The sequence below is a fragment of the Neomonachus schauinslandi genome, chromosome 1 (assembly GCF_002201575.2).
Source record: "Neomonachus schauinslandi chromosome 1, ASM220157v2, whole genome shotgun sequence".
NCBI lineage: Eukaryota > Metazoa > Chordata > Mammalia > Carnivora > Phocidae > Neomonachus > Neomonachus schauinslandi.
Window position 1 is genome coordinate 12,885,941 of NC_058403.1, and position 9,049 is coordinate 12,894,989.

At 43.1% G+C, this 9,049-nt stretch overlaps 1 pseudogene; it reads left to right on the plus strand.

The window, feature by feature from the left end:
• Nucleotides 1-865: 865 nt before the first annotated feature.
• Nucleotides 866-966, plus strand: LOC123326941 (annotated as a pseudogene).
• Nucleotides 967-9,049: the final 8,083 nt, after the last annotated feature.

Genomic DNA, 9,049 nt, shown 5'->3' on the forward strand with positions numbered 1-9,049 from the left:
AGGGTTCCCTTGCTTCTCAGGGAACCTGACGCAGGGCTCCATTCCAGGACCCCGAGATCATGACTTGAGCCAAAGGCAGCTGCTTAACCAACTGAGCCACCCTGGCGCCCCAAGACCCTAACATTCTTAAGAGAGGTGTAGGGATCTCCCCTCATAACTTGCTAGGAGGTGGCTAGACCAGTTTTTGACCTGAAACCATGCCCTCCTGTGGGCTCAGTAGGAGAAAGGGAGGAATCTGTCAGCCTGGATCAGAGTGAGCATTTCTTTGAAGAGCATGTTGGCTTGTAGGAAAGAAGGGTGATTTTCCACTGCTACCCCCCAAACTCAAGACAAATAATGCCTAGAGTGTGGGGGTTGCCTGCCTGCAAAGGAGAAAGACCCAATACTAGGCCAAGCTGGAGGAAGTTCAGAGAGTGGCTAGTGGGGCAAGAGTTATAGGGTATTGTGGGATGAGAAGGAGTTGGGGGATGGAGGAGGACTTTGTTTTTCATTTCACTTTCTGTTCTGCTTAAATTTTTTTTAAGATTTTACTAAGTTTGGGGCACCTGGGTGGCTCAGTCTGATAAGCATCTGCCTTCGGCTCAGGTCATGATCTTGGGGTCCTTGGATCAAGCCCCACATTGGGGTCCCTGCTCAGCGAAGAGCCTGCTTCTCCCTCTCCCTCTGCCCCTCCCCCTCACTCATGCGCTCTTTCTCTCTCTCTCTCTCAAATAAATCTTTAAAAAAAAAAAAAGATTTTATTAAGTAATCTCTACACCCAACATGGGGCTCAAACTTACATCAAGAGTCACATGCTCCAAAACTGAAACAGCCAGGAGCCCCCTGCTTAATTTTTAATTGTTAAAAAGCTGGTTATATTTATTGCTTGCTTTGGCAGCACATATACTAAAGTTGGAACTATACAGAGAAGATTAGTATGACCCCTACACAAGGATGACACGCAGATATGTGGTGTTACATATTTTGATTTTGATGAGCACTAATTATAGAATTGTTGAATCATTATATTGTACACCTGAAATTAATGTAGCACTGCATATTAATTAAACTTGAATAAAAAATGAAAAGACTGAATAAATGTAGAGACAGCCCATGTTCTTGGATAGGAAGAACAAATATTATAAAGATATCAATTCTCAAATTATTTTATATTTTTAATGCAGTTCTACTGAGAATTCCAGTGGGTTTTGGTTTTTTTTGGTGGCGTGCTGACAAAGGATTTGAAAGCTTCTTTGGAAGAATAAATTGATGAGAATGACTTAGCAAATAAAAAAAAAAAGCTGGTTATATTTATATTTAATTTGTTTAAAAGCCACTTAAGCCCCTCTCTTAGGAGAGTGACGTTCGGAGATGTTAAATCAATGCTTCCCCAGTCTTTTTTTTTTGGCTTTTTAAGTTTTCATTTAATTCCACCTAGGTAAGGAGTTGGGTCATTAGGGAAAGCCTACAACTCTTGATCCTGGGGTTGTGAGTTCAAGCCCCACGTTGGGCATAGAGCTTACTTAAAAAATATAACAATAATAATAATCATAATTCCAGTTAGTTAAAATCCAGTGTTATATTAGTTTCAGATATGCAATAAAATGAATGCTTCCCCAGCTCTCACGTGCATAAAATCACCTGGAGATCTGGTAAATACAGGCTCTGATTCAGCAAATCTGGGGTGGAGCCTGAAGTTGTACATTCCCATCTAGCTCCCAGGCATCCCTATACTGCTGGCATGGGGACCACACTCTGAGTAGCAAGGGGTAAGCAGCTTGCCCAAGGCTACCCAACCAGCACTGGAATTCTGATCTATTGTGTCCCAAAACCCTAACTAAAATTGACATTTACTCTTGACAAATAAAATGTATCTACCTTTTTAAAAAAAAAAAAAAAAAAAAAAGGCTCACTCTCGTCTTTTTCTTTCTGTTTATCTTGACAACCCCTAGAAATCAGAACGTTATAGATAGTCGCAAGCCACCTGCATTGCCTGTTATGCTGGCTGTTTCCATGTTGGTATGGGGAAATGGTTTATTTTAAAACAATTACAAATGATTCTGTTAAATTGCAGCCTTCCATAGAGTTATGTGTCCCCTTAAGCAGTTATGTAACCAGTTACACAACCAGCAGCTTGAGATAGTGCTCTTTGTGCTTTGCTAGGAGTTTGCTGGAAAAAAGCCCACCAGACAGTAAAGGCATTCCTTACTCCTTTACTAACCCTACGCTTGGGCCACCAAAGGGAACCCTGCTTATCCCACTGAGCTGTCCTCCTGGGCCACCCCAAGGATCCTTGATGTGTGGGCGTGCATCACCCTGTGGGGTCCTGGGTGCCAGGCCATTGCACTGAGCCCTCCTGGCCTCCCTCAGTGGGAGGGTTCATTATACCCCTTTTAGAGATGAGGAAACGGAGGCTACAGCTCATTAAATTTTTGCCTAAGGTCACACACCCAGGACTCAAAGATTTGTCCCTCTGATGCCGGAGTTCCTGCTCATTACCACTTTGCTCTGCCAGTTCAGTTCACCTTAGTTGATTGCATATTTTCTGGGGCAAGTCAGGGCTTCTTCATCAAGTCAAGGTTGTTTCCCTTTTCTTTTCCCACAGAAGTTCTTAACATTGCTGACTCATTCTTGTCTTTCAAGTCTTTATTTCAATGTCACTTTTTTTTTTTAATTTGTTTAAGTAATCTCTACACCCAATGTGGGGCCTGAACTCACAACCCCAAGATCAAGGGTTACATGCTCTTCCAGCTGAGCCAGGCAGGCGCCCCTTAATGTCACCTTCTTAAAGAGACCATTTCTGACCACAGGAAAACCACCCCAATACTGTTTTACCCCCCTATAAACAATGGCCACCAGCTGGTATTTTTCTGGTTTGTTTATTTTTGTCATTTGTGTCTGCCCATCATCATTCCTACCAATGCTTGGCATTAATAGATGTTCAGTAAATATTTGTTAATCAATAAGTAAAGTATCCCTGGGAGGAACCTTCTGGTTCCTTTGCAGGAATGAGACAGGGAAGAAGAAGGGGGCAGGTGGGGAGCAAAATCATTAATGACAAGGCTTCTCATCATTTTAGTCTTGTGCCCCAAATAAGCACCCACCAAGGCTTTGGTAACCCAGGTGTTGGGTTTGGGTCTTTCCAAGCTTTTGTCTGTGTTATGAAGAAATAAACCAGTTGCCTATGGCTGTGGCTTCCTATCCAAGGAAGGCTGGAAGAGAATGGAAATCCTGAAAACAGCTGGGATGGGCTTGGGAAACTGGAGAGAAGGTCTCCTGTGCTCCTTCAGGACACGCCAGTGCCCTTAGAGAAAGCTCTGAGGTAAGGTGAACAAGACTTTTCTCTGCACTCCCAGCTCCCTGCCAGCCCCTCCTCCCCATCCTCACCTCTGTTGTAAGGCTTGGCCTCATCTCTATTGAACTTTGTCCTATTTGGGGATAGAATACTTTTCCAAGTGTCAACAACATTCCCACGGCTAAGATTTAAAAAGCGAATAAAGAGGTGAACTTAACACCTTTTGCACAAATTGCAAGCCAGTTTTCATTAACAGTACCTTACTGGGAAATGTAATTTGATAGAAGAATGAGGTTTGTTATTCTTTTGGATTCCTTTTTTTTTTTCTTCTTTCTTTTTTGCTGCCTAAACTGAAAATGTGTGCCACCTAGAGGTCCTGGATGTGCTCAATCAGAAAATGATACTGAGGCCAGCTGGGCCTGACCCCAGAGACAAGTGGGCTCAAACTAGCACTTCTCTTCCCCCCTTGATGAGCAGAGAAAAGTATGGGACGCAATTCCCAACCACCAGAATCGACTGTACTTTTTCTTGCAGAGGGCTGTCATTAAATTCACTTCTGGGCTCTCCTGTGCCACTCCTCCCTTCTGTTCTGCTCAGTTTCCATTCTCCAGTCCTGCTGTTCAGCCAGGTGGGATTTCTCCATCACAGTTGTGCGGGTGCGGAGGCTGAGCATTTCTCTGACAGTGAGCAGGTAACCCGACTTGTCATAAGGGAGCACAAAGAAAGGGCATTGCATAATAAAGATTTAACCTTGCCCAAAGAGAGTTCTGGTCTTTGCCCTCAACCCCCAGGAGGTGATCTCTAAACCCTGAGAATGTCCTGCCTGATAAGAGTGATTTTGTTTACTTGGATGCTTCGTGCCATGCCAGGTAGTCTAACAATGCGATTTGTGGTGAGGGCTTTGGTTCTGCAGGATCAGCTCAGCTCTGGGATAGACTGGAGACTGAGGTCAGCCATGTGGGCAGCTGACCACATCCTGGAGATCAAGCCCCAGTAAAAATTGAGTAAATTTTCCTGGTTGGCAATACTCCATGCATATTGTCGTGCATTGTTTCTGTCCATGACTTTGCTGGGAGAGGACATCTGGAGGCTTTGTGTATGTATGGAACTCTCCTGGACCCCACCCTATGTGTCTCTTCCCTTGGCTGATTTTAATCTGTATGCATTCACTGTAATAAATCATAACAGTGAGTACAATAGGTTTCAGCAAGTTCTGAGAGTCCTTCTTGTGAATTCTTGAACTTAAGGTGGTTGTGGGGATCCCTGGACTTGCCATGGGTGTCAGAAGGGAGGGTAGTCTTGGGAACTGTTCTGTAACTTTATAGGCACTTATTAGGAATCTGAACATGTGATCTCCAGTCCTGGATTCTCCATTACTGGCTGGATAAGTCACTTCATCTGCTTGAACCTCCTTTTCCTCATTCAGTGGGAAGGTATTGTCTATGTGCCCTCTGGAGGAGACTGTTGTGTGGATTGAGATGGAAGCAAAATGGCTGTGCAAGTTGTCCAGGTCCATGCAAATGCACCACTGACACAAATGTATTGAGTGCCCTTTCTCGCCAAGGCAAATTTGATAATGATGATGATGACCGTGAGGACCCCATTCCTACAATCTGACTAACCGTATCTGTCTAGACAGGGAGGAAAGAGGGGTTGGGGTTGAATAAGTACCTGGAGCCTGAGTGGAAGCCATTTCTCTGAAATAAGGTCTTAGGAGCCACTTACCTGGTAGAAGACTGCAAGCTCTATGTGCTTCACAAGACACGGATTGAAGCCACAGTGCACCTGTCATCAGGACAAAAACTCAAAAGCTTGACAAACTACTCTGTGGCGAGGCTGTGAGGAAGTGGGCACTCACACATGACTGGTGGGAATACAAAGTAGTACATCCCCTGATGCAGGGAATTGAGCAATATCTAACAAAAGTACATAGTATTTACCTTTGACCTAGAAATATAACTTCTGGGTACTATCCTGAATCACACCCCCCCATATATATCTTCTTTATATCTTTCATCTAGATTCGCCAGTTGTTAACATTTTTGTCACATTTGCTCATGAACACTCTCTCCATATATGTACATGTTTGTGTCTAGATGTACATGTATATATATGTATATGTCTGTACCTATGTGTTTAATATAGAGACATTTTTGCTGAATCATTAAGACTAATGTGTACCCTTTACACCTAAATAATTCAGAGTATGTCTCTTTTTTAAAAAATTTTATTTATTTATTAGAGAGAGAGAGAGAACAAGCAAGGGAGCTGCAGGCAGAGGGAGAGGGAGAAGCAGGCTCCTGCTGAGCAAGGAGCCCGATGCGGGGCTCAATCCCAGGACCCTGGGATCATGACCTGAGCCGTAGGCAGCTGCCCAACCGACTGAGCCACCCAGGCACCCCAAGAGTATATCTCCCAAGAACAAAGACATTCTCTTGTATAGTCTTAGAAAAATCGTCAAATTCAAAAAATTAATGTAATATTATTGTTTAATATATTTTTCATGTTCACATGTTGCCAATTGTCCAAATAATATCCTTTATAAACCTTTGTTTTCAAGCTTGGCTCCAGTCATGGATTAAGCAAGACATTTAAGTGTCAAAACTCTTTAATCTCCCATATTCTGGAAGCGCTCCTCCACCTCACTTTGTCATGCCATGTACATTTCTGAAGAGGAAAATGCCTAGTTTTGTAGAGGGCCCCTCAATTGGGGCTTATCTGATTGCTTCCTTGAGATTATTCTGGTTCCACATTTTGGTCTAGAGTAATGTGATTTCAGTTTGTCCTGTTATTAGTGTTTGAATGTTGGACACTTGCTGTGGTGGTCAACATGAAGATGTCTGGGATAGCTCTCCACTATCAAGGTACTCTTTCCTCTAGTTAATTAATGAATCACCTGTGGGGAGGTACATAGAGCCTTCGTTAATATCCTACTCCAAACTGTCTCACCCAAAAGAATCAGTTAATGAACTCAGATTTTGTAAAGAAGATGGAGTCTCCCCTGACTTCGGCAAGATCCCAGAAATATACCCATCAGTGCAGATTCTAGTTTCAGGGTAAACAGGACAGCCTCAAGCTCAGGAGTCTTCACCCGGTCTCCCCAAGGGGTCCTTGGATAGAATTCAAGGGGTTCTTAAACTTGGCTGGGAAAGCAATTAGGTTGATATTTTCACCACCCTCTTAGTAAAATTCATTATTCTTTTCGATTATGAATGAGACAACAAAGCATAGCAGTAGCAATGGCTATGTCACCCATGGAAATTCCAGATGTTTTTATATCACATTACAACTGACACAGAATATTATTTACATTCATCATTCCTTTGAAATCCTCACAGTTATTAGACTCACCACTAGATCTTGTTATCCAATATATTAATAAGGAAAGCACCTATATTACATACCAGATTTTAAATACATTTTGGTGTTAGGATTTCAACAGTATTTCCTTTGTAAACCTGTGTATTTTATTTTCTGTACTTGTATTAATGTGTTTGGGCTGTTGCAACAAAATACTAGAGGCTGGGTAGTTTATAAACAACAGATATTTATTTATTACAGTTCTGGAGGCTGCAAGTCTGAGATCAGGGGGCCGGCAAGGTCAGGTGCTGATGAAGGCCATCTTCTGTGGGCTGCATCCTCACACGGTGGAGGGGGCCCCTGCCTGGTCTCTTTTATAAGAGCACTAATCCCATTTGTGGGGGCTCCACTTTCCTGACCTAAGCAACGCCCAGAGGCCTTGTTTCCTAATTACCATCACATTGGGCGTTAGGAATTCAACATATGAATTTGTGGGGGACACAACCAACCAGACCATAGCAGCACTTAGGAACATTATCCTGAGCAGGAGTCCATGGCACAGAAAAGGTTAACAACCCTTGCCTCTGTCCTCTCCAGTCTCCAGCTGGTCCTCATTACTTGTTCAGGATCACCTTTTGAAAACACCAGCCTTTCAGGTTTTCCTCCTTTCCTCCGTGACTCTCGAACATTTGCTGGTTTGGGCACCAGCATAAAGAAACTGCTTGGAAGTTTGCCACAATCTGGTCTCAGGGTTCTCATCTGCCACTCCCATTAATCTGGCCTCACCCAAACACCACTTTGTTCTGTTGCTCAGGATGTGGCCTGTGGGGCAGGGGCGGGGGCGCGGGGGTGGGGGGTGGGGGGGTCTTCTCTACCGCTTAAAAAAAAAAACCTGCTGCTCTTCCAAGACCCCAGACTAAATCATTCCTTCCCTTTGTGTTTGTTTGGTGCTTTGTTTGCCTCAATAGCCCTCATCAGCACCTGTAAGTGTGTGAACTTTACCTGTCTCTACTGTCTTTCCTGTCTATCTCTTCTACTGGATGGGAAGCCCCTTAGGGACGTCCTTCTTCCTAGCAGCTCCTAACCACGTTCTGGAGTACTGCACATGGTTTTAAGTTAGATTTGTGTGGTTGAATAGATGCAAATCCCCACTTTGGAGTAAGAACAGGCAGTCCCAGGTGAGAAGCCCCAGGGTTGGAACCTAAGGCTTCTGGTCCCTGGCCTGTAGTCCCCAGTCCACTATAGAGCACCAAGGGTCTGGCCAGTTTCACCATTTCCGACCCAGAATTTCTCTCAAACAGCCGTGACTTCTGTAGTCTTACTGGATTGAGGAAACAATCTTTCTGAGGCTTAACGCAAAGATAAATATGTCAGCAAGAATTTCTATTCGGATGTGACATTTGCACATGAAATGATACCCCAAACCCCTAAATTTCTTCTTCCCAAGAGCCCCAAGTGGCTCTCTCTAATTTCCATATACGAAAAAATGCCAACTATTCAGAAAAGTACAGAGAAGGATTTAATGAGCTCATCACCTACATTCAACAATTATCATTTTGCCTTTTTTTGCTTGGTGCTTTCTTTTATATAATTTCCTGAAGCATTTTAAAGTCAATTACAAACCTTAAATAAAGGACAGTATGTTCCAAGAACCGTAATTCCTTAGTCACACATAAGAAAGTTAAAGTTTGCACAATGGTGACTTTATATTATGATTTTTCTATATTTATTAGCTGGCATCCTCTGTAAAGCAGAGGCTTTTCTCCTCACTCAGGCCTATTTGGTCACCCTGAAATACAATTTCTGTAGGAAAGGCAAGATAAATGTCCACATATCTCCCTTTAATGATCCGTATTCCAAGTAAGGACTTGGAGCAATAGATACCATCGTGGTGACAAAAGCATTATTTTAGGGGAAGCAACTTTCTCTTTTCGTTGACTTATCATAATGAGCTCATGGTTTGCGGGTTTTTTTGCCAGGGGTGTGGGATTTTTTAGGTCTCATTCTAGAGTGTAAAAACAAGTTTGTTTTGTTTTTTACCTTGTTAACTCCTAATTACAGTTTTCCATCTTATCCATATTGTGATATGAGACAATTTCATTGCTCTCAACTGGTCGGCAGTACACTTTATGCTTCCCATTTGCTACACTTTAATTATAAATCCCCTTGTGTCGGGCACCTGTGTTGCTACCCATACTTCATTTGATAGATAATTTTATGTGTCAGCTTGACCGGACCATGGGGTACCCACCAGTCACATTTAGTCAAACATTATTCTGACTATGTCTGTAAGGGGCGGGGAGGTTAAAGAGAATAACACTTGCATGGGTAGACTGAGTAAAGCAGGTTGTCCTCCCTGATATAGGTGGGCCTCATGCCATCCACTGAAGACCTGAATAGAACAAGAAGACTGAACAAGAAGGAACTTCTGCCTGACTCTTTGAGTCAGAACATCCGTCTTCTCCTGCCCTCTGA